A 25,286-nucleotide genomic window follows, 5' to 3' on the forward strand; every position below is an offset into this window, starting at 1 on the left:
TTGATCACTTCTTTTTTTTTTTTTTTTTTTTGAAATGGAGTCTTGCCCTATCCCCCAGTCTGGAGGCCAATGGCGTGATCCAGCTCACTGCAACCTCCGCCTCCCGGGTTTAAGTGATTCTCCTGCCTCAGCCTCCTGAGTAGCTGGGATTACAGGGACACGCCACCACACCAGGCTATATTTTGGATCTTTTGTAGAGAAAGGGTTTCACCATGTTGGCCAGGCTGGTCTTGAACTCCTGACCTCATGATCCACCCGCCTTGGCCTCCCAAAGTGCTGGGATTACAAGCGTGAGCCACCGCTCCTGGCCCGATCATTTCTTTATCCAGAAATTTGTCTACTTCATCTAGGTTGTCTAATATCTTGGTATGTGATTGCTCATAGTATCCCCTCATCCATTCTTAATTTTAGTGTTTTGAGTCTTTGGTTTTTTCGTGGTGAGTCTAGCTAAAGAATTCAGTTTTTGTTGAGGTTTCTAAAGACAAAACTTTTGGTTTCTTTAATTTTCCCTAGCAGCTTTCTAATCTCTACTTTATTTATTTCCTTTCTAACATTTAGCATTTTCCTCCTACTTGTTTTAGTTTGCTCATCTGTTTCTAATTCCTTTTTAAAACAATTTCAATTTTTATTATAGATTAAATGCGACATATGCAGGTTTATTACATGAGTATAATGCTTCACACTGAGGCATGGGGTACAAATAATTCCATCACCCAGGTGGTTAGCGTAGTAGCCAATAGGTGGTTTTTCAGCCCATTTCCTCCCATCTAGAAGTCCTCACTTTCTATTATTTTCATCTTTATGTCTATATATATTCAGTGTTTAGATCCTCTTATAAGTGAGAACATGCAGTATTTGGTTTTCTGTACTTGCATTAATTGGCTTAGGAGAATGGCCTCCAGCTCCATCTATACTGCTGCAAAGGGCATAATTTTATTTTTATGGCTGCACAGTATTTTATAGTGTATATGCACCACATTTTCTTTATCCATCTACTGTCGCTGGCCACCTAGGTTGATTTCATGTCTTTGCTATTGTGAGTAGTGCAGGAATGAGCATATGAGTGCATTAGTTTTTTTGAAAGGATGAATTATTTTTCTTTGAGTATATACTACGGTTCAGTCACTGTATAAAGCAACTGGGAGATTTCGCAAAGAAGTGAAACAGAACTACTTTTTGAGTATATACTACTGAGTATATACTACTGGGTAGTATGTATTACTGAGTATACACTACTGGGTAGTATATACTCAAAGTGGTTCTTTTCACTTCTCTGAGAAACCTCCCAATTGCTTTATACAGTGGCCGAACCAGTTTGCATTCCTACCAACAGTGTATAAGCATTCCCTTTTCTCTGAAGCCTTGACGGCATCTGTTATTTTTTTATTTTTTAATAATCAGAATTCCGACTGGTGTGAGATGTTATCTTGTTGTGGTTTTGATTTGCATTTCTCTGGTGAATAGTGATGCTGAGCACTTTTTCGTGTTTGTCAGCTGCTTTGATATCTTCTGTTGAGAAGTGTCTTTTCCTGTCCTTTGCTCCCCTCACCTTTCTTTATTTTTTTGAGAAAGGGTCTCACTCTGTCACCTAGGTGGGAGTGCAGTGGCACAATCTTGGCTCACTGCAACCTCCTCCTCTCAGGTTCAAGCAATGCTCATGCCTCAGCCTCCTGAGTAGCTGGGATTACAGGCATGCAACACATCCCCCAACTAATTTTTGTATTTTTAGTAGAGATGGGGTTTCAACATATTGACCAGGCTGGTGTTGAACTCCTGGCCTCAAGTGATCTTCCCACCTTGGTCTTCCAAAGTGCTGAAATTACAGGTGTGGACCATGGTGCCCAGCCCCTTTGCCCATTTTTACAGATGGAGTTATTTGATTTTTGCTTTTTAAATTTTTACTTTTCTTATAGATTCTGGACATTAGACCTTTGTTGGAAGTGTAATTTCCTAATATTTTCTCCCATTCTGTGAGTTGTCTCTTTATTGATCATTTATTTTACTGTGCAGAAGCTCTTTAGTTTAATTAGGTACCAATTGTCAATTTTTTGTTACAATGAACTGTTCAAAACTTGGCCATAAATTATTTTCCAAAGCCAATATTGAGAAGAGTATTTCCTAGGTTTTCTCCTAGGATTTTTATAGTTTGAGGTTCTCCATTTAAATCTCTAATCTGTCTTGTTTTTTTAAAAAATATACTGAGAGGTGGGGTCCAGTTTTTTTTAATATAGTGAAAGGTAGGGGTCCAGTTTCTTCTGCATATGGCTAGCCAGTTATCTCAGCACGATGTATTGAATACAGAGTTGTTTTCTCATTGCTCATTTTTGCCAGTTTTTCAAAGGTCAGATGGTTGTAGGTGTGCAGGTTTATTTCTGAGCTCTCTATTCTGTTCCATTGGTCTATTTGTCTGTTTTTGTACCAGTACCATGTTGGTTACGGTAGCCTTATAATATAGTTTGAAGTTGGATAATCTGATGCCTTTGGTTTTGTTCTTTTTGCCTAGGATTGCTTTTACTATTTGGGCTCTTGTTTGGTTCCAAATGAAGTTTAGAATACATGTTTCTAATTCTGTGAAAAATGATACTGCTATTTTGATAGGGATAGCATTGAATCTGTAAATTGCTTTGGGAAGTATGGTCATTTTAACAGTACTGAGTCTTCCCATCCGTAAGCATGGGAATTTTTTCCCCCTTTATTTGTAATCTGATTTCCCTCAGCAGTGTTTTATAGTTCTTCTTGTAGAGATCTTTCTCCTCCTTGATTAGATGAATTCCTAGATATTTCACTTTTTTGTGGCTATTGTAAATGGGATTGTGTTCTTAATTTGGTTCTCAGCTAGAACATTAATGACGTAGGGAAATGCTACTCATTTTGTATCCTGAAACTTTACTGAATTTGTTCATCAGTTCCAGGAGCCTTTTGGTGGAGTCTTTAGGGTATTCTACGTAACTCATGTCATCAGCAAAGAGAGGTAGTTTGGCATCTTGTTTTCCTATTTGTTCATCAGTTCCAGGAGCAAACGTAATCCAGAAGCACATAAAAAATGTGTTCACCACCATCAGTATAGTTTCTTCCTGGGATGGAAGTTGATTCCACATATGCAAATGAATAAATGTGATTCAGAAGAATCACATTTTTGCCAATTTTTCAAAGGTCAGATGTGAATGAGAAGATTGTATATTCTGTAGTTGTTGGGTGCGGTATTCTGTAGATGTTTATTAGCTCCAATTGGTCAAGTGTCCAGTTTAAGGCCAGAATTTCATTGTTAGTTATTCACGATGTGGGTGCTTCCCAGGGGAACACAGAGCTGTGCCACTAACATAATCAGGTAGAGGTGGGTCCACTATGCTTGGAGCCCCAACTGGTGCATCCCACACAGCTAGGAGGAGCAGGACTGGGTGAAGTCACCTGCTCCACCATCTGAGTGTTTCCCAGGGGAAGACTGGGCTGTGCCCACCTGAATTGTTCAGGCAAAAATGGGTCTGCTATGCAGGAAGCCCCACCAGAGATGCATCTCCTGGCTATGAGCAGCAGGGGTAGCAGGAGTCACTCACTCGGCTGTCTGGGTGCTTCCTAGGAGAACATGGGGCTGTACCCATCTGCAGAGTTTTTAGACAGAAGTGGGGTCACTGTGCTAGAAGCTGTCATCAAGCATTGTCTTGTGAGGTGGAGTTGAGCATTCTTACCACCACAACTGCAGCCTGTATTAGAGGTATGGCAGATGGCACCAGGCCGTTCTGGGGTCCAAGGCCTATGGCGGTCCCTTGTGGACTTGAGTGTTGCCTCTGGAAACACTCTGGGCAGCTGTCTGTATCAGTCTATATGCCTGGGGTCAGGAGGAATCCCCCATCCCAGGATTTGATCCCCAGGGGCTCTCGCTCACTATGGAAACCAGTTAGTTGCCCATAGTAATCTGGTTGAATTCTCTTTAACTGCTTTATACATGTTTATAAATTGCTGTTTGAATCCCCTTCCCAAGATATGACTGGTAGTTGTATGTGGTTTGTATTAATCTCATTCCTTGGAGGTTGGGGAAGCCAGAGAGGGAGTAGGTGACTCTAGGACTCTACAACCTCCTGAAGTGACATTTTTCTCTGTGATTGTTTTAAACTCACAAAGTGGTGGCTGCTTTACCAGTTGCAGGGTAAGGGAAGTATCTAGTTCTATGGGATGTGCCCTTGAGGTTTTATTTTTGTACTTCTTTACAGTGGCTGTCATCTGCTTTGGTGACTTACCTTGTGCACAATAATATTGCTGGGCCTGATTTCTTTCCTAGCAAATCTTTCTAATGCAGCTAAGACATTTAGATCTAAGAGACAATTTTCCAGACCTTTTTCTGATTTCTTTCTGGCTAGAAGGGATATGTAATTAATCTTCATTCAGGCTAGGGCAGAAATGCATTTTTCTTTTTTAACAGGGATCCATGTCTCTAGTTGAGAAGTTTATCTCTTTCTTCTGCGCCACTTATTACCTCAGTCACCTTTCTACCCAAAGTGGGATATCAGTAGGGTATTTGAATATAATGACTCACCTTTCACCCTCTGTATGTGTGATCCTTTGTGGAGAAAGAGCTGTGTCTTAGCTCTAAATCTGTGATATGAGTTGAGCCCCTTCTCCGGATTCTGAATATTCTTTTCATGTTTGGTTTCCTTTTGTTTGTATATTTCAGTTATGGAAGAGGAGATTCATTACACCTTCTACTTCGTAAAATCCATGATCCGTTTTCTCAGTGTTTCTCCTATTCACTCAGCTTCTCTGTTTCTATTGGCTGCTTCCTCCTCACTGGAACGTTGCTTGAGTCGTTCCTCATCGTGGACTGGGGAGGGCAAGCATGACACCATGGCTTCTGTTGATGTTTCTATGCCTTACATCTTTCTATTACCAAATATTTTCATTGAAAAAAATCTTGTATTAAGTATAAAGGTAAAAGCATAAATATAAAGGGTTTAGACAGCATAGAAAATAAAAAGGCCTTGCAATTCATCCATAATTCTCCCCATCCTGAAATAGTCCTGATTAACATTTTTATATATATCTTACAGTTTTATGTTTTATGGTTCACATACCTTGTTTTATTTTTTAAAATGGAATTATACCAAGTGATTTCCAAGTTTTGTTTGTTTTGAAACTGATCATTCAATAATCGACATCTTTCTGTGTTAAATACAGATTTATGTAGTCATTTGTAATTGCTTTATGGGTTCCATTGTACACTTACACTGTGTAATTAGTTCCCTACTAACAGGTATTTACGTCATTTAAATATTTCTTTTTCGTTATCTACAGATTGATGAATAGTCTTTTTCTATCTTTATGAATTCTTCTATTTCTTTGAGGCATATTTTTGAACATGAAATTTCTGAGTTAGCTAGTATGTACATTGAAAACTTTTAATCCTCACAGAAAAATTGTCCTTCTGAGAGGTCTAATCAATTATCTGCTCACCCTGGTCCATACTTGCCAATAGCATTGCGTGACTCTTGTTCACAGTTGCCAGTCTAACAGGCCAGGAATATGATATCTGTTCAAATTCACATTTCTTTAATAACATTCACTGAGTGTTTTTTTTTTCTGCTGTGTGTTTTGACCATTTATATTTCTTCTTCTTTGAGTTGTCTTGTCTTTAGACTCGATTTCCTTAGATGTGTTAACGCCTTTTTTCCTGAGCTTGTGTCCCCAGGACATTTTTACCTTGTTGCACATTTGAGGGTTCAGGAGTCACTGTAAGGGAATAGCTGCAGCTGCGTCTCCTCCCTCCTGCCTTGGAGGAGCCCTCCTCCTTATTTGACTGGCTGTTTCTGTGTTTCTCTCTGCCCCGTGCTGTCTCCCCCACTGTGGTCTCTGCAGTCCAGGCCCTCTTCTCTCTCTGTGATCTCTTTGCACTCTGTCTGCTTCTCTGTTGTCTGCCTCTGCTCACCCACACATGTACTTGTGCCCCGCATCCGCCACCCTCGTTCTCTCTGGTTGCCACTGCGTCTGTTGTGTGTCTCCATTCTCATTCTGATTACTCTTTCCTCCCCACCCTTATCGCTTATGTTATTGCTGTGTTTGTCTCTGTGCTTTCTCTGTATGTTTTCTCTTTTTCTTTCCTCTCTCCTTTCCGCATCTCTTTTCCTCTGTGTCTGGTTGTCTTCTGGTCGGGGAGAAGGGATAGTTTACTGTTGTCAGTACAGAAAGTGAAGACAAAAGGTCATGTTCAGCAGTTTTTCTTTATGAAGAAAAAGGTGAAGATGGCGAATGATTTCTCTGCATTTTTGCAGAGAATTATAAATATATTTTATGTATATGTATATATATGTATACATAATATGAGAATAAAATGTATGTGTATATATGACGGGTACAAAATACCATACCAACTAAAAATATGGATTATTAGTTTTTTCTTTATAATCTCCTACATTTTAATTTTTTTTTTACAAGAAAAGTGCATGTTCTAATAAGAAATAAGAAAAGTTGTTTTGCTTGACATTAATAATAGAGTGAGGTAAGCCAGACTGATGAAACGCAAAATGACATTCATGAGCTGGAAGGTAAATTCTCAGACTTCTCATGTATTTCTTTTTTCTGTCTAAAAGACCCTTTCAAACCTCCAAATCTAGTCATAATGAATACTTCTAGAAGCATCATGAAATAATAGGCTTAGAGAATTAGTATATGCAATTTCTTTTCTTTTTTTAAATTATACTTTAAGTTCTGGGGTACATGTGCAGAACATGCAGGTTTGTTACATAGGTATACACATGCCATGGTGGTTTGCTGCACCCATCAACTCGTCATCTATATTAGGTATTTCTCCTAATGCTCTCCCTCTCCTAGCCCCCACCACAACAGGCCCTAGTGTGTGATATTCCCCTCTCTGTGTGCATATGTTCTCATCGTTCAGCTCCCACTTATGAATAAGAACATGCAGTGTTTGGTTTTCTGTTCCTGTGTTAGTTTGCTGAGAATGATGGTTTCCGGCTTCATCCATGTCCCTGCAGAGGACATGAGCTCATTCGTTTTTATGGCTGCATAGTATTCCATGGTGTATAGTTTCTATGCCAAGATAAAGTGGAATTTTCTTTTAACCTCAGGTGCCAAGGGTTGACTGAAATGTACTCCTCAGTTCATGACTTCTCTTTTTAAATTTTATTGCCATATCCCATCCTCATTTCTGTCTCCCCATAGGCAACCATCTTACTACATATCTTTCAATTTACATACATTTTTAAAAATACATAATTTGTAAATATGAATGAGCTATCAACATAAAAGGTATAGCATGATTTTTCATGTTTCCTAAGTTTTGTATTGTCAAGATCTATCTACATTGCTATGAATACATCTAACTCATGTGTCTAATCACTGCATAATGCTCCGCGGAGTGCATCTACCCATTTAGCCATGAACTTACTTGTGATGGTCACCCAGGTTGCTGCTAGCTCTCCAGCATCACAGAACATGGCAGTGCTTGTCTTTGTCTATGTCCCTATGCACCTGTTTTCGTATATAAAGGCAGAAAGTGGCTATGGCTTGCTTGAGTAGACAACAAAGAAAGAGAAGATCTTAGACTGGCTTGGGTCTTTGGACTCCAGACATAGAGCATTTTCTCCTGCATCAAAGTTGCTGCCATTCCTCCTCCCTGATGTGCAAACCTTTACAATTACCCCGACTAAACATCCTCTCCCTAGAGTTAGCCCATCATTCCTGTTATAACTTGGGACCCTGACAGCCACTCAGGCACTCCCAGATGCCCATTGTGTGGAAATTTCCATAACTCCATGACATTGATGTGTAAAATCCTAAGAAGGAATAGCCAAAGCCAAACCCAGTGATGCACATAGCAGGTGCTTAGCAAATATTTGTTGTCAAATGCAAGATGTACCCATCAGTAAAGGCATCTCTCTGTGTTGAAATTACATTTGGGTAAGGTTCATTCAACCAGGATGGTTCTATCAACTTGTATTATTATCCAACCCAAGTGACTCCATCTTGCCCTCAACAATGCCATGAAATGTTTTGTCATTTTATTCAAATCTAGGTGTACTCTACTACACATTATTTTTGTCAGTCAGTCAGTGACCATATCTAGTAGGGAAAACAACGTGAATCAGGCAGAGCTTATTCTGCCTGCCTTACTGAGCTCAGCTGAAATATGTTAATCTTTTCTTTGACCTCAAATTCCTTGAAAATTCTCAAATTGGTGGTCCAGCCCAAATTTAATAAGTGATCAGTATTAAACCTACCAGTTTGCAATGTTTATTCTTTTTATAAATGAAAGCAGGTCCTGTCTTCTAATGTTTAACGTAGCTCTTATGCTCCAGGATTCTGTTGGAAGTTTCCTGAAGGCCCTGGAATATAGTTTATCTAATTCAAGGGGTCAGATACTCTCAGTTTTCTCTCCTCATTTGGGCTTTAATTCACCTCCACCAGACCTAAGTAGAAAATTCCCTAGAATTTATTCAAAATATAGATGTCCAGACTTCCCCCCTAGAGATTCCAATTCATTACTCTAGATTAGCCATCCTCATCCTCTTCCAGAGGTATTTATAATGTACAAGTTTAAGAAATACTATTTTACACTGTAGTGTTTGTTCAACCATATATTGTCTTTTTATCATCCACCAACAGTCAGTCCAGCGTCAGCTGTAATCCCTGAAACTGCTGTCACTGCTCTACTTGCTCTGAACATAATTAAAAGGTCTTCAGGACTCTTCAGTACTTTTTGTAATACTCCACTCACTCAGGACTCCAGGAACCTTGCAGGTGTTTGGTGTCTGTCCTAGTTTATGTATCTGAGTCTGCTCTTTACTGGAGAGCACTCTCTGCGGCTCATCCCTTTCTTTAGCTATTCCCAGCCCTCTGTATCTCACATTAAAATTACATGCAGGTGTCAGTTCAGAATTTCATTCCCAAGATGCACCAGACTAATGTGTGCCAAACATCCCCATCAGAGTGGTTCCAAGCCCCATGAATACAGCCAGGATTTTTTGTTTGTCATCTTGCAACAGCTCAGGTCCTATCCGGCTACAACAATCACAGATACATGGCAGCATGTTCACATTGTCCCAAGCTTCCCCAGCTGCATCCAGATGGTTTGAATTGGATTAAAAAGGGCTCCTGGAGATTTGCAGGCTTGCTTGTCCTGTGGGTAATTGACATTGATTGCAGTAATGATGTCAAGGTTTCTTTTCTTTTCGAGGTAGGAAACCATGTGATTTGCTCTGACTCTATTTCATCATCTACCAGTAGTTTCTTGTGCTCAAACTCTGCACTTTGCAACAAGCATAAATTAAATAAGAGCACACAAGCAGGAAAAGTACTTGAATTCAAACTTTTCCACTGAAATACAAATGGGGCTTAAATATATAAGATATGTAACCTCTCTCAAATGAAGATTAAAACTATATCCAACCACCCTTTTTCACCAATCAGATTAGCAAAAAATCAAATTTGATGGCAAGAGTGCAGGGAAATGGGGTCCCTTGTATATTCTTGTGGTAGTAGAAGTTGGTTCACTGTGACAGGTAATTTAACAGTTCCTATCTACTTTTGCCCAGAATTTTGTTACTTTATTTGATTTGATTTTGAAACGGTATCTCACTCTGTCACTCAGACTGGAGTGCAGTGGCAGATCTTGGCTCACTACAACTTCTGTCTCCCAGGCTCAAGCAATCCTCCCACCTCAGCCTCCTGAGTACCCGAGAGTATAGGCATGTGCCACTACTCAGCTAATTTTTATAATTTTTGATAGAGACAAGGTTTCATGATATTGCACAGGCTGGTCTTGAACTGTTGAACTCAAGTGATCTGCCTGCCTCAGCCTTCCAGAGTGCTGGGATTACAGGTGTGAGCCACTGCACCCAGCTCACCCAGCATTTTTACTTTTCTACTTTATAAAATACTGTGCACATGTGGAATTTAACCTATAGATATACTTGCATATGTGCAAAATGGTATACAAAATTAATCATGGAAGCATTGTTTTTTACAGCAGAAAAATTAAAATAGCTTATATGTCTGTCCATAGACACACTGTCAAATAAATTACTGTATATCCAGATAATGAAATCCTAGTGGCACAGAAACTAGTGATTTTCAAGTCCCTGTGTTAAAAAAGTTTAGCCTAAAACTGCCTCCTTCCGTATTTTAAGTCTGCCCTAAAGGTTTCTCTGTACTCCCCGAACTGTCATCTAAATGGGCTTGTAAATGGACTGTAGCCTCCTCTTTGCCACTCACCATGTTTTAACCAATCAGAGGTGGCCAGCTGTTCAAACCATGTTCAAATAAGGGAAACAGTGAGCAGGAACCAATCTGGCTCTTTCTGTGCCTCACTTCCATTTTTCATACACTGCTTACTTTTTATTATGTCCGTAAATTATCCTCTACCACATGGCTGCACTGGAGTCTCTGAGCCTACTCTGGCACAGGAGGCTGCCTGACTCATGAATCATTTTTTGCTCAGTCTTTTAAATTCAATTCAGCTGAAGTTTTTCTTTTAGGCTGGGCACGGTGGCTCACACCTGTAATCCCAGCACTTTGGGAGGCTGAGGCGGGCAGATTACCAGGTCAGGAGATTGAGACCAATCTGGTTAACATGGTGAAACCCCGTCTTTACTAAAAATACAAAAAATTAGCCAGGCATGGTGGCGGGCACCTGTAATCCCAGCTACTTGGGAGGCTGAGGCAGGAGAATCACTTGAAACTAGGAGGGAGAAGTTGCAGTGAGCCGAGATTGCACCACTACACTCCAGCCTGGGCAACAGAGCAAGATTCTGTTTCAAAAACAAAAAAAATTTTCTTTTAGCTCTTACAATGCTAAGATTCTTTGTTTCCAAGTGACACTATGTGGACCCACCTACCCCAGCCACCACCGTGTCAAGTTTTCAAACTATCCAGCACTGCAGTTACACAATCATCTCTGCAGTGAAGACAGACTCAAGGGCACCCTGTGGCCGCAAACAGCAGAGACCCTGAGAATCTATATTATATGCATGTCTTTTATGAGAGCAGGGTGGGGCTATAAAAAGTTGAAAAATCTTTTCTCCTTCTTAAAATGATTTCTTGCAGGAGTTTCCAGGTTTGTTCCTGTGGAAAATGTGGAGTTTGGATCAAAGAAGGAAAACATGCCCAAGATGTGTGGCCCTGGCATCTCTGCCACCCAGGCAGAGAGGATGGCAGAAATGCACTGAAGCCATTTGTGAGAGCAACCCTCAGGTGCAGTGACACTGACTTAACTTTAGCCCTCCCTACGTGTAGGGAGAAGAAGGGCAAGGTGCAGAGAAGCTCCCTCTGTGATTTGGCCAGCTGAGGTGTAGGCTTGAGACCCTCTTTTCCAGCACCTCTGCAGTGCACCTGGTTTCACGCATTAGAGCCGTTTCTCATCATTCATCAAAGGCTGCCTTACTCTTAACCATTCTAGACGGTGCATCACCTGACTCAGGATCTGGGGTCAAGGCCACAGGAGGGAGGATTTGCAGCTCTGCTCATCAGGTTTGTGGGTCCCTGTGTGTGGGGGTCAGAGGCCTAAGGCTTGTGTGGCCTCATGCGTGTTCCTCCAATTCCACAACTCCTATTCCTGTTCCATGCGGATTTAAAGGAAACCAAGTATCTTCTTCTATTTCCCTTGGGGGATAAAAGAAATGTTACTTAATGATGTATTTGTTTGAGTAGGTCTTTAAAATAGCACCATGGACAATGCTGTATCACATTGACATTTGGGAGAGTAAGTGCCACAGTCTTCGGGTAACCACCCAAGGGGTTCACCTTGCCCGCTGCCTAGACAGAGCCAGTTCATCAAGACAGGGGAATTGCAATAGAGAAAGAATAATTCACACAGAGCTGGCCATGCGTGAGACTGGAGTTTTATTATTACTCAAATCAGTCTCCCCCAGCATTCAGGGAACAGACTTTTTAAGGATAACTTGATGGGTGGAAGCCAGTGAGCCAGGAGTGCTGACTGGTCAAGGATGAATTCATAGTGAGTCGAAGCTGACTTCTTGTGCTGAGACAGTTCCTGGGTGGGGGCCGCAAGATCAGATGAGCCAGTTTATTGATCTGGGTGGTGCCAGCTGATCCATCAAGTTCAGGGTCTGAAAAATATCTCAAGCACTGATCTTAGGAGAAGTTTACGGAAGGTCAGAATCTCATAGCCTCCAGCTGCATGACTCCTAAACCACAATTTCTAGTATTGTGGCTAATGTCAGTCCTACAAAGGCAGTCTAGTCCCCAGGCAAGAAGGAGGTCTGCTTTAGGAAAGGGCTGTTACTATCTTTGTTTAAACTATAAACTATAAGCTAAGTTTCTACCAAAGTTAATTCAGCCTATGCCCAGGAATGAACAAGGACAGCTTGAAGGTTAGAACCAAGATACAGTCAGTTAAGTTAGATCTCTTTCACTGTCTCAGTCATAATTTTGCAAAGGTGGTTTTATTAGTTCCTCGCATATGCTGAAGTCGTGTCTTTGATCCCTGCGTGTTCCCCGCTGGAGCTCTCCCCAACAGAGAGGGGTCTGAGGATTCTTCAACTCTAGGCATTTTCTCAGTATTTGAATCAGGCTTTTCCAAATCTCTTGGACAGGTGGTGTTTTTCTAGTCTACTCTGGAGAGTAGACTGCATCATTAATGTGGGGTCCAGGCTTTTTCTCCTCCTCAGGAATCACTTCAGCTTCACAGACCTGCCTTCATCTCCTGCCCTGGGGAGCAGATAAAGCGCCTGAAGTTAATAGTCCAGGAGAGGAAGCTGCAGAGCATATTGCAGAGTGAGTAGGATGTGCTGTTAAACACTGGCAGGACTGCTGCCCAAGACAGGTATGCCCTGACTGTACACTTTCCTGTGAGTGGAACAGAGAAGGCAAGGTCTGCTGATGTGCTGTGAAAACCAATTATTTCAAATTGGGTGTGTAGCAAACATTTTCTGAAAAATGAGGAAGTGAGTCTATCACTTCAGGAAAATACCTGATTGTCAGTATTTGTTGCCAAAGAGAAATTTAGTTTTCAAGCAAACCATAGAATTCTAAAAAATGTGTATCCATCACCATGGACTTGATGACTTTCCAGTACTTAGACTTTTCTGATGACATCAGTAGTGACATTAACTAATGTGATGCTTTTTCATGTTGTCTGAGTAAATCTGTCAACATTTGGAAGATCTGCCTGACTCACTGGCTCAGGATTTTCCAAATGATTATTACCTGGTGTTACAAAATCAGGCAGGAAATAAACATCCATTCAGTTAGGGCAAGATACAGAAATGGATTTTTATGTAAGAGAATGTAAAAAGTTTACTAATTTGGTTTCAAATTCCACCTCACAATTAATTAAGAAACTGCCACTTGTCAAGTTTTGGTGTACTATCAAAGAAGATCAAAAGTGTGAACCCAGACAATCTGAGACAGGTCTCAGTTAATTTAGAAAGTTTATTTCACCAAGGTCAAGGACACACCTGTGACACAGCCTCAGGAAGTCCTGATGGTATGTGCCCAAGGAGGCCAGGGCACAGCTTTGTTTAAACATTTTAGGGAGACATGAGACGTCAATCAACATATGTAAGAAGTACATTGGTTCAGTCTGGAAAGGTGGGACAACTTGAAGCAAAACTTGTATCACCTATCCCAGGTCACAGATAGGTGATACACAAATGGTTGCATTCTCGAGTTTCTGATTAGCCTTTCTAAAGCAGGCAAATCATATATGCAGCTATGTCAGTGAGAAGAGGAGTGACTGAATAGAACAGGAGGCAGGTTTGCCCTAAACAGTATCCAGCTTGAGTTTTCCTTAGTGATTTTGGGGGCACAAGATAATTTCCTTTCACAAGAGTTACCTGAAAAGAATATTAAAATACTCTTATTGACTAGGTATGGTGGCTTACACATGCCTGTAATCCCAGCACTTTGAGAGGCTGAGATGGGTGGAATACCTGAGCTCAGCAGTTCAAGAACAACCTGCCAATATGGCAAAACCCCATATTTACTAAAAACACAAAACTTAGCTGGGCTCAGTGGCGAGCACCTGTCATCTCAGCTACTCAGGAGGCTGAGGCAGGAGAATTACTTGAGCCTGGGTGGTGGAGGTTGCAGTGAGGCAAGATCACGCCACTGCACTCCAGCCTGGGTGACAGAGCAAGACTGTGTCTCAAAAAAATAAATAAAATAAAATGCTCTTATCTTTTCCAACTATGTATATATGTAAGCCAGATTTTTAAAATGTATACTTTAACCAGAGCAGTATGTGAGAACAGACTTAATGCAGAAGCAGATGAGTTCAGCTTTATTAAACCAGACATTAAGGAGCTTTGTAAAAAAATGTAAAACAGTGCCATTCTTCTCACTACCACTTTTTTGTTTTAGAAGACATTTCTAATTTGCATTTTAAAAAGTTTACTTATGTTACCATGTAACATGCTTATTATTGCTATTTGAAGTGAATTAAGCAATAAGTATTTTTAATATTTTTAGATAGCCCATGTTAAATCCCAGACTCCATCCCCAGTGGCCTTTGTCCCCTCCACAGAGACCTTGGGGCTAGAGTGGATTGACAGAGATGCTGGCCTTGATTCTTCTCCCCTGGCTGCATCGCAACTCTTTGCTATGTGACTTTGTAGCTCTGCTGACTGCAGAGGTGGCTTTCTCTCTACCCCTGAGACTGGAATGACAGCAGATGTCATACCTGCACGGGCTTCAAAGCATATTTTGTTGTTTCTGCTTTTATTTTTACTCCTCGGCAATTTATTTGAAACGATGCCTGAGGTAGTCTGCTGGAAGATGAAAGAGCCCTGTTGCCCTGTCCCTTCAGCCCACCCCACAGCACTTATACAGCACATTCTGAGACCAGAGGAGCTGCCAGCCAAGCCCAGCCAAAACTGCTGACCTGCAGATTCATGCACTTATAAATGTTTATTATTATTTTGTGTTTTTTGATGGAACGTTATCATGGCCCAGAAAATAAAACAGATGAGGACTAAGCTGATTTTTTTATCTTGCCCAAATTCCTACCTAAGGAGTTTGGGAAGTCATGTGCTACAAACCATAAATCCTCATCAGATCGGTTTTACTTAACTCTGTATATTGTATATATTTCCTTCTTTCCTTTCCAAATCCAGGAGATAATCAACTAAGAGCCAGACACCCTTTTAAGTCCAATGGGAAACATTTTATAACCTGCTTTCTCTGAAGTCTGCTCCCTGAGTGCTTCCTATGCACAGTAAAACTTGGTCTTCACAATCCTTTATCTTTAACCTGAACATTTCCAGTATATTAAGCCGAAGGCTCAGATAAACGCAACCAATTGTCAACCAGAAAATGTTTAAATTTACCTATAGCCTAGAGGTCCCCACTTTTTGAGTTGTCCGGCCTTTCTGAACCAAAGCGCTGTATTTGTTAAACATATTTGATTGATGTCTCATGCCTCCCTAAAATATATAAAACCAAGCTGGTACCTGAAGCACATTGGGCAAATGTTCTCAGGACCTTCTGAGGGCTATGTCACAGGCCCTGTGATAGAGCAGGAGCATTACCATCTTGGACAAGCACCACCATTTTAAAGTTCCCTTGATCAAAAACCACCTAAATCCAGCTAGATCACCTGAGGTCAGGAATTCAAGACCAGTCTGGCCAACATAGCAAAACCCCATCTCTACTAAAAATATAAAAATTAGCTGAGCATGGTGGCGGGCACCTGTAATCCCAGCTACTTGGGAGGCTGAGAAAGGAGAATCGCTTGAACCTGGGAGGCAGAGGTTGCAGTGAGCAAGAACATACCATTGCACTCCAGCCTGGGTGACAAGAGTGAAACTCTGTCCTGGGAGGGAAGAAAAAAACACACCTAAATTGAACCCAAAGGGCATCACCCTAATGACTAATGCTAGCATGACCATAACCCACAAATGACATCTCCAGCCAGAAACATTCCAATCCTAAGATAAACCTCTCCCTGACCAGAGACATGCCCCATGGGACTAAGCTAGGAGAAATCTTGGGGACACCCAGTTTCTTCTCAGCTTGACCATCCTCTTCATGAAGAGGATTCTAGGTCTCTGTCTTTTGTCTGGAAATGCCTAGAACAAAACACACCCTTGGTTTCCTCTTACCAGGCCTCATGAGTGCCAGACAGTCCCACATTCTTACTGGCCTTTCTCCTTCATAACCTCACCAAACTTGGCTTACAGGAAGCATAAAGCCAAAGTGTTTGGTTTTTTTTATTGCAACATGGCCTGGCCCCAACACAAATTAGGTAATGACAAGTGATGGCCCACAAACAACACCTTTGACTTTCAAATTCTCAGGGACCTCAACAACTTTATAACCAGGAATGGCCAATGGCGAGAGTGTCTTTATATTCAGGCTTTCTTCTACCTTAGATCCCGACCCTTCCTATGTCAAGCTTGCATCCCTCATGAAATCCTTCTTATTAATGAAAACCCTCCCTGGGTCTCTCCTTCCTCTGAAACTCCTTCCTTCTAAACCTCTTCCTCTAAATCCCCTTTTGACCCTGCAGGTAAACCCTCTCCATATTCTCATCCCCCTGCATCCGCTCCTGGCCTGGCTGAAGCTTCCGCCCTGGTGGCCCCTCCTTCCCCCAAGCCTTCCACCCCAAACCCTTCTCCTACTTCTTCTCCACCTGTTGCCCATTCAAAAACTACTCTAACCAATCAAATCACCTCTGCCATTCTCCCTGTCTGGGAAAGGGCTGGGGTTGAAGGCATGGCTTGCGTTCATGTCCCTTTGTCCCTTTCTGATTTGTCACAAATCAAACAGCGTCTGGGATCTTTCTCTGAAAATCCCTCTCATTATCACATGGAATTCATACACATAACCCAATCTTTAACTTGGGTTATAACATCCATAACTGATTGTTGTCTTGTTTCTGGTCCTCTAGAGACTGAAGTAATCTTTTTTTTTTTTTTTTTTTTTTTTTAGTATTTTTAAGTTAGCGCAATATAGTTATTTGCATAAGTGCAATAAGAATCTATTTTCTTTTGTAACAGGACAGAATGGGAAAAACTGGTTATTTTACTAAGGCTTTGACTGGAACGGTGTGCTCTCCTTTAAGGAATCTAACTTGACTTATGAAGCCAAGAAAGCCCTTGGAAACTGGCCTCATTTTTTGTGTACACAGTCCCCGTACAGGGTTTCTGATCTGTGGTAAGTAAACAATGTCACTTTCTGACAGGCCAGGAACCCCAAGTTATCTTAAAACCTCAATAGGAGAGGAATTCACCCAACACACAGGTATTTAATGGTCCATGGCTGGGCTCAGCTCTAAAAGATCTTATCTCAGATACCTTCTGTGGAACAAAGTTCCATCAATGCTAATTTAAAAGGCCTATGTAATAAATAACTATTCTTGCTGCATTGTATGCAAATACTTAAACCAAGTATAAGAAAGCAAACCAGTCCTACCATTATTTGTCTTTTAATAATGGTTACTAACAGGAAATAACACATGGGCTTTTCCAAACATGCACCTCTGCCTCTCATTAAGTTAAGGAATGTTGCTTCTATCTCAACCAATCGGGCCTAGTAAGAAACACTGCTAAATAACTTAAAGAAAGGGCCAAAAAGCTAAGGGAATACCAAAACAGTTAAATAAATTCTTGGTTTGGGAACAAAATCATAGCATGGGTCATCCCATTTCTGGGCCCTCTCCTAAGGATATGCCTAGGACTAATGTTTTTACCCTGCCTATTTAATCTTTTTCAAAGATTTTTAACTGACAGGGTCATGGCCATTTCACAGACATCTACCCAAAAACACCCACAGACAGCATTACTCCTTCAGTCAATCTGAGACCAGGAAACTCTCCATCCTCCTATCAGCAGGAAGTAGCCAGAAAGAAAATGCCACCCCTCATCCTTTTTATAACCATAGGGTCTGGATTAACAGAGCAGGAGCATCGCGGTCTTGGACATGCACCACCATTTTAAAGTTCCCCTTGATCAACCACCGAATTCCAACCCAAAGGCCATCATCCTAATGCTTAATGCCAGCATGCCCAAAAACCACAAATGACATCTCCAACCAGAAGCATTCCAACTCTAAGATAAGCCCCTCCCTAACCAGAGACATGCCAGCCCTGAGATAATCTCCCCTCTGGCCAGAGAGATGTCAGCCCAAGGTAACCACCTCTCTGATCAGAGACATTCCAACCCTGCAATAAACTTCACACAGAAGCATTCCAAGCCTGTGATAAACTCTCTCACCCTAAAACCCTTGAATGCTCTTAGTCTGTAAGAGAAAGTGCTCCTGACTGAAATTGGTGAAAGCCCCCGTCATGTTTATTCTCCAAAATAAACCTGTCTTTGACTGTTGAGCCACTTTGTGTGTTTCTTTTCTCTTTCTTTAACCCTTACCCCCTTGTCACTCATATTTGGCTCAGAATAAATCTCTGAAAATATTTTACAGAGTTTGACTCTTTACATCAACACACAAAAGACCCAAAAAGACTGAATGAAGCAGAGCCCCAGAAGCAACCCCACAATCAAACACGAGGGACTCAGATGAGAATGGACAATAAGCTTTTATTGTGTCATTGCACTGAAAGGTTGGGGATTGCTTACTGCTACAGCAGAGTGGACTCTATTCTGACCAATACACAAAGAAAGAGATCACAGACCCCCTGCCTGAGCAGAAGGGAGGTGGTAGATGAATGAACTGTAGGAACAGCCACTAGCCTCCCACTCACGGTGAAGTAGGACTGACCTGTCTCCTGGAAGCTCATGCCCTGGTAGAGGGCCAGGGCAGAGAACTACACTGTATTCGTGCCAAGGACAACTTCACTGTAGCCCTGGTCCCGGGGAAACTGGAGGACAGTCCTGACCAGGGCTTTTGCTGTCCCCTGACGATGGTGCTCAATATCCACAAAGAGGTGAAGCAGCTGCAACTGCTTCTCCCTCAAGGTGGGATGGTCAACGGGCAGAGCTCCCACCATGCCCACCACTTTCTCTTCAGACTCAGCCACCCAGAAGCAGGAGCCACGCTCACTTACATAGGATTTGGTGATGTCAGACATGTCTGTGCACAGCGTCCTGTCTTCATACTTCCTTCAGGGATGTTTGGCAAAAAAACCACAGGGCAGGAAGGAGGCTGAGGCTGAACACCATGAGGAGTCAGGAGCCAGGGAGCAGGAGTAGTGTGAGGGGCCCCCCAGGTAAGAGCACAAGCACTCGGGGCAGCTTCAGCAATTGGAGGAAGGTGGTCAAGGCATGCTCATTCACCCCCGTGGAGAAGAAGCCCACGACACACTTGTGGTCACTCTCTTCAAATTTGCGGATGTGATAAGGAGCCATGGACAGAATTCTGTTTCTGAAATCTCAAAGTCCAGGAGAGAGAGCTAGACTCCCCTCATGCCTTTATAGCAGGCCTGAGGAAGAGAGGAAACCACATGAGTCTCTGCGGGCCTTCCGGCCTTGCAGGAACAGGGAGACCTGCTCAAGGGTGTGTCTTTCTGCTTTTGCTCATGAGGAAGGAGGCCTCTGCCACTGGGAGAAGGTAGGGTCAGAAGGACCTACACTGGAATCTGGTTCCATCCCTTTCTAGCTGTGTAACCTTGGGCATGTTGCTTAACCTCTCTGAGCCTCTGTTTCTTCATCTATAGAACAGAGGAGAAGAAAACCTGCCTTCTAGGGTTGTTTTGAAGATTGAATAAAATAACTTTTATAAAGCCTTCATAAATGTGTGTTCACTTCTCTCTGTGTTCCCTTTTCCTAGATTTCTCAGCTTCTTGGTGCATTGAGGGGACACCTACCGCAGGCAGGCCACATATCCAACCCTTTGGTGTTTCTCCAAAGACCATACATTGCAGAAAACCTGTATCCAATCATGAGTTTCACCAAAAACTCCTTCCCCCTTGACAACAAATGTTTAGATTGCTGAGGGGGACATAAGGGCCAAGCACAAAAAACAGCCCAACCTCCAGATCCCAAGGAAGGTGCAGCCTAAGAGCACTGTCCTTCCACCCATGTCCCCTCACTGTCACCACAAGAGCCTTGAGTGTCTAGGGAGCTTCAGCTCTCAGCTGCTCACTGGCATCCAGAAGATAGTATCCAGGGCCCAACCACCCCTGGAAAGCAGGCTAGCTGCCCCCTCATTGGTTGGCTCCTGAATTTTTGGTAATCATAAATCCTGGGGTCAAATTGCTGGGCTGTAACACAGCACGGAGTGCATTCCCAAGTGCATTCCTCTATGTGACAGGAGAGCCCGGCAGGCGGAGGGTCTGCAGTGTGCCAGGCCTGGGCTTGGCATGAAGGCACCAGATGTCAGAGGTGTGGCTGCCACCTAGGAGGACACACCTGATGGGGCTCTGGGACCAGGACAGTGGTGGAGATGTCACATCCAGAATAACTGTGTTAGGAGGGTGAACTTGACAGGAGTTTTACATTGCAGGTATCAAAAAGCCACGTAAAATCGCCTTAAGTAATAGCGGTGATCTAACAACACAGGAAACAACCAACTCTAGGAAGACAGACAGGGTGACCTGAAAATGGGTTTGACCTGGTGTTTTCCTGTCATTCTGTGTATGGTTTCAGCTTTCTCACAAGACTGGCACTGTATAGGACTTAGGTGTTTGCCAGCCCAGTTGAAGCTGTCTGCTTCATTGCTCACCACCAGCAGAAAGGTGGGGGCTATGCCCCGCAGTCCAGGTGACAGAGAAGGTTTACATGGGGACTCAGTCACACTTTCTGGGAACTAGATGTACATTTCATAGCCGGAGCCATGTTATACTAAAGGTGTCTTGGCCCAAGGATACCAGCACCCCATAGAGATGGAGATTCCAGGGAGCTCAGGAACTGAAGGGCTGAGTGACAGTGAGCACTGCCCACAGAGGGGGCACCCTGCAGTCAGGAGGGGTGGGAAACAGGTGCGGATCAGCAGCTGACAGAGGCCCACCCAGGTGAGCACAGGTGGAGTTGCTGGTGAGACGAAGAGTGTGCTGGTTGGGAGGGGAAGGCGGGGCCTGTAGCAGGTTTGGGAATTCCCAAGTTGAGCAAAGGGTGTGCCAAGTCCTCTGGTTGGGCTTGTTAACAAAAGCACCAAACTCTTAAATTATGTGTAAGAAGTTTCTTCTGAGCCAATGAGTGGCCGTGGCCTGGGAAAGTCTTAAGGGGTCTTGAAAAAGTTTGCCTGGGACAGTTGTTTTACATATTTGAGGGGACAGGAATTGGAGTAACATCATAAATCAGCCCATGGAAGGTGTACATTGATTCAGCCTAACAAGGTGGGATATCTTGAAGTGGGGTGGGGGGAGGTCGTTATAGGTCACAGGTGGATTCGAAGATTTTCTGATTGGCAATTGGTTGAAAGATTTCAGCTTTGTCTAAAAACATAAAGTCGGTACAAATGAATGCTTCAGTTCAGAGAGAGAGGGTTTCCTCTGTCCCATGATGCTGTCCCAGAGTCAGGGAGGTAAGTCAGCCACAGTATCCTGGGTCAATTTAAAACCCATTGCAGGAGACTCTGTGGTTTCCAGGGTGTATGTTAATTTTTCCTTTGCATGGCCTCAGGTGTTGTTCATAATCTGTACCTGATTGTCACAGAGTCCGTTCTGAATAATCTAACGATGTCTACCTTAATATTCATGCTGGTCAGTTTGGGGGCCTATACTCCAAAAGTACAGGCTCTCATGAGGTTTCTCTGACCTCCCCTTCCATCATCGCCAGGAATTCATTTTTTCAGGGTTCCCTGGGGTCCCCTTGACTAAGATGGGTTCTGTTACATTGGCTGGGGTCTCAGGATTGCAGGACTTAAGACAGCCTCACAGCATGGCGCAGGGCACTTGGCCGGATTTTCTGAACCCTGAACTCCATGGCTCATGGGATTAGGGAGCTGTGGGCCATCTGGATTCTGCTGAGATTCTTTCCCCAGGTGCAGGTGTGGGTTTGGCCTTGGCTCTTTCTGTTCCTTTCTTTCGGAAGCCCACAGAGGGGCGGACAGGACACTTTGCGGTCAGGGACAGAGGCTGACCTGTCACTGAGACTTTGTACTCCTGGGAAGAGACTATCGTTGCAGTTGGTCTGCCTCTCTGCAGTGTTGATGTGTAGCCCCAGCAATTCCAGTCCACTCTTGGCAGCCAACCTTGAACATAGAACTGATCAGCCACATAGAAAACCTGAAACAAAGCCTCTAAAATGCAGCCTCTCAAAAACGCTCACCAGAGCTTGGTGCGGTTGCTCACACCTATAATCCCAGCAGATGGATCACCTGAGGTCAGGAGTTTGAGATCAGCCTGGCCAACAAAGTGAAACCCTGTCTCTACTAAAAATATAAAAATTCGCTTGGTGTGGTGACATGCACCTGTAGTCCCAACTACTTGGGAGACTGAGGCAGAGGATGCAGTTAGCCAAGTTAGCACCACTGCACTCCAGCCTGGGAAACAGAGTGAGACTCTATCTCAAAACAAAACAACATTCACCAGAGTTTCTTAATCAGACTTGGCATAGCCAGTGAGCTACTGCTGCCTGCTGTGACGTGGGTGCTGTTTTTCCCACTAAGCCCAGCCCTGTGCCTCTGGAGACAGGGCTCAGCTGCAGCCTCCTCAGCTAACCATAAAGGGCTGTGTGGGCACCTCAGGGGCTCCTTAAACTCGCAGTGCTGTGCAGATTTGTGGGCTCTCTTTCTACATCAGATCTCCAAAGGTGTCTGCAATCCCAAAAGGTTGGAAACTATTAAATTTGATCATTTCTGAAATGTCTTCCAGTTCAAGACTCCTCAGTTCCAGTTCATTTTCAATTCCTAAATAAAGGGATGGGTCCTGGAGCCTCCCGGGAAGCCGGCCTGCAACTGAGCACTTGCTGCAGATAATGCCAGAAGTGCAAACCCAAAGATGCGTGTCTGGCCTGCATGTGGAAGCTTTCATAGTCAGGTCTTGCTTTGTGACAGTGAGAGGTGACAGGGAAGCCTATGTGAGGGGCAGGGGGAGACCAGCAGCCCAGCCTGGGGAGCTGCCTTAACCACAGCTCACCTCACTTCCTCAGAGCTAAGGGTTTCTTGAAGGGAAAATGCAGATTTATAAAAATACTAAGTAAGCTGGGTGTTTTTTTTTTAAAGGAAAAAAAAACAAATTTTCACTCCAAGGACCCTGTGTTGGGCTCGGAAGAACTGGTGGCACAACTGAGGAGTCACGGAACACTGCTGTCAGAAACAGTGTTTTATTTTTTTAGGGCAATAAAAAAATAAAAAAGACAACAAAGAGGCTTAATTCTCCCTGTTAAAAACAAGGGAAGCGGTGTCCTCTCTCCCTTTTCTTAGAGCTTTTTCTTTGGAAAACTTGTCATTGTGAATCCTTCCTCTGCTCCTCTGAGGGGCATGCAAAGCTTTTTGACAGTGAAATAAGCCTCTTCTCAGCTTTGCCACCCAGGACTGTGTTCCTGAAGGACCTGGGAGCCCAGTCTTTGAAATGCCGTCATCAGAGCAGCCAGGGCCTATTTGCCAGCCTCGGTGAGAGCCTACCATCCACTCTGAGTGGTAAATCTACCTCCTGACATAAAGATAAGAGTTTCTTTTCCTTTATAACAAGGTAATTAGCAAACGCAGGTGGTCAGGTAAATTGGGGTTGAATCTCCAATGAAATGGGTGTGACCAAAGGTGCTGGGCAGTCCCCTAAGCATGGCTTCTCTTGAGAACATATGCAGTGTGCAATGGGCTGGACCCACTGGCTAGTTTAGTGATGAGCTTTCTGTCTTTGCAGCGCCTTAGCAGATCATTGCCTGTGATGTGCATCTCACTCTGGGTTAATGCCTCTTCAGTGATGAAATGTTTTCTTCCTCTTCTACCTCTGCAGAGACTTGCTTGGATAGATTGATTGTAATTCCATCTCTGCACCGCTAGAGGACAGACTTTGGGGTTAGGCAGCTGGAGAGGAGTTTAGAACCTATGCCTAGGCCTTCCACACTCCTCAGGTACCCAGTTTATCAGTAGCAGAACTTAAACCCAGGACTTCCTGGACTCCATACTAACTGGAAAAAGGAATTCATTCTCTTTCATTGCTGACACTGCTGGGTGAGTGCATGTAGCAGTTACACTTTCCCCATCCCACCTTGTACCTCCTTCCACTACAGGGGTCCCCAAGAGGCCTGGCCCTGCTTGCCCAGTGCACTCCTGACAAATGGAGACTGGGAGATGAGGATCCTGCCAGGGGCCAAGTGTTGGTCAAGGTGAATATGAACATGGAGGAAGATGGAGTCCTCCCCTCATGGGGTCAGGGATGTGGTGGGAGTGCTCAGGAAGCCATGGCTCCTGGCTGGGGCCATGCACCTGCCTCAGCAGCTGGAGTCTGACTTCTTGGGGTTGCATTCTGACTCCCCCTCCCACACACCGGCTCTTTCCTTCTAGAGGCCAGAGGACAATGGCAGGTTCACAGTGGCACTGCAAAGGTAGGGTTGGTGGGGGTTCCTGGGGAGCAGGGGCATCGGTCCTGCTGTGGCCCTGGCTACCCCCTTGCCCAGGCTCCATGTACACCCTCAGAATTCCCCTGGCACAACTTTTCTTCTTTCCATGAGGAACACCCTCACTTTCACCTGGGCCTCTGCCAGAAAGAAGGGTGGGACCTCTGCTGAGGTGTTCCTGTGAGTGATCACCCGCAGCAGGAGGCATCCGCCAGGCCTCTGCACAGGAGCTGCCCCTGGGCCTTGTTTGTAAAATGGGGGTAATAACAGTACCTCATAAGGTTGCTGTGAGAATTAAATGGGTTCCTACAAGTGAAAAACACTTAGAACCAGGATTCAAGGCTTGCAAGGGGTGAGCTAGAGTAGCCATGGTAAGTAAGGAGAGGGAGGTGAACTGATGGATATAAAATCACCAAGGCTAAAATTTAAAAACAGTAACAATAAGCAGCTGGGTAGCTCATGCCTGTAATCCCAGCACTTTGGGAGGTACAGCAGAAGCTTCACTGGAGTCCAGGAGTTTGAGACCAGTCTGGGCAACATAGTGAGACCTCATCTCTACAAAAAAAAATCACTAAGGCAAGAACCTAGTACACTGTAGGCATTCCATAAGTGTACAATTTTTATTCCAATTATATAAAAATAAAACATATTTGAGTAGAAACAGAACTCTAGAAGGCAATAATGAATAATATTAACTGATTCTCTTTTTTTTTTGAGATGGAGTTTTGCTCTTGTTACCCAGGCTGGAGTGCAATGGTGCAATTTCGGCTCACCGCAACCTCCTGGGTTCAGCCTGAGTAGCTGGGATTAGAGGCACGCACCACCATGCCCAGCTAATTTTTTGTATTTTTAGTAGAGACGGTGTTTCACCACATTTACCAGGATGGTCTTGATCTGTTGACCTCATGATCCACCCGCCTCGGCCTC

The 25,286-nt window shown here is 43.5% G+C and overlaps 1 pseudogene; it reads right to left on the bottom strand.

The window, feature by feature from the left end:
* Positions 1-18,584: 18,584 nt before the first annotated feature.
* On the bottom strand, positions 18,585-19,391 carry LOC100388930 (N-acetyltransferase 8-like; annotated as a pseudogene).
* Between the last annotated feature and the right edge of the window lie 5,895 nt (positions 19,392-25,286).

This window comes from Callithrix jacchus, chromosome 14 (genome assembly GCF_049354715.1).
Source record: "Callithrix jacchus isolate 240 chromosome 14, calJac240_pri, whole genome shotgun sequence".
Taxonomy (NCBI): Eukaryota; Metazoa; Chordata; class Mammalia; order Primates; family Cebidae; genus Callithrix; species Callithrix jacchus.